The sequence below is a fragment of the Tiliqua scincoides genome, chromosome 3, assembly GCF_035046505.1.
Source record: "Tiliqua scincoides isolate rTilSci1 chromosome 3, rTilSci1.hap2, whole genome shotgun sequence".
NCBI classification, from domain to species: Eukaryota; Metazoa; Chordata; class Lepidosauria; order Squamata; family Scincidae; genus Tiliqua; species Tiliqua scincoides.
In genome coordinates, this window is record NC_089823.1 from 112,303,185 (window position 1) to 112,304,060 (window position 876).

The window sequence follows — 876 nt, forward strand, 5'->3', positions numbered from 1 at the left end:
CAGCGGGGCTACTAGCATCGGCTCCAGGCTACCAGGGATCAGGGATAGGATTAGGCACAAGTGCCGGACCCTCCCTCACCCCCCCCACTCACCCTTGACCTGCCCACAGGCCCACCCATCACCCATCCACCCCATCCCAAAAAGCCTCCTTCCTGCCCTCCCCATGCCCCCCCAGACCCCTACACTGGCCTGACACAGCCAGCACTGGCTGAGCCTAACAGAAGCCGCATATCCATGTGCCAGCCTCCTTGCTCTCTCAGTGGCACAAAAGTGCACTTTTGTGGCACTACTGGGTCAACACAAGGGACTTACACCTGTCCATGACATTTTTTGGATTGTGCCCTTAATCAGTTAAACCCAACAAACCAGGAAGAATAAAAACTAAGTTAATCCCAATTTGGGTTTCTCCCCCCAAAAATCCTGGGAATTGTAATTTGTGAAAGTACTGAGAATTCTCTGTTAGAACCCTGCCTACTCTTCTCACCATACTACAGTTCCAGGTTCAATGAGAAAAGGGCATGCCTGTTAATCCAGTTGACATCTGTAGTGCAGACACATTCTTCATCTCCATACTCCAGAGAAGTAGGGATGGGAAGGGTGTCATTTCTATCTGTCATTTAGTGAGGTCCAGTGAGTGAAGGGCTTTGTGTATTGTTTCTTTTAAGCATTTATTAGACATCATTCCACAGGGGGCTTCAGGCCACCCACAATAAAATCACAAGTAAAAACAAATCACGTGAAAAGCATGTTGCAAATTACAACTAAAACAAAAAGCAGGAGTAACAAGACTTTTTTTTTAATGATTACAGCTTAGTGAGACCTTAGGACAAGCTTTGGAAAAAACTAACAAGGCTTCTTCTGGCAAAACACAAAGTA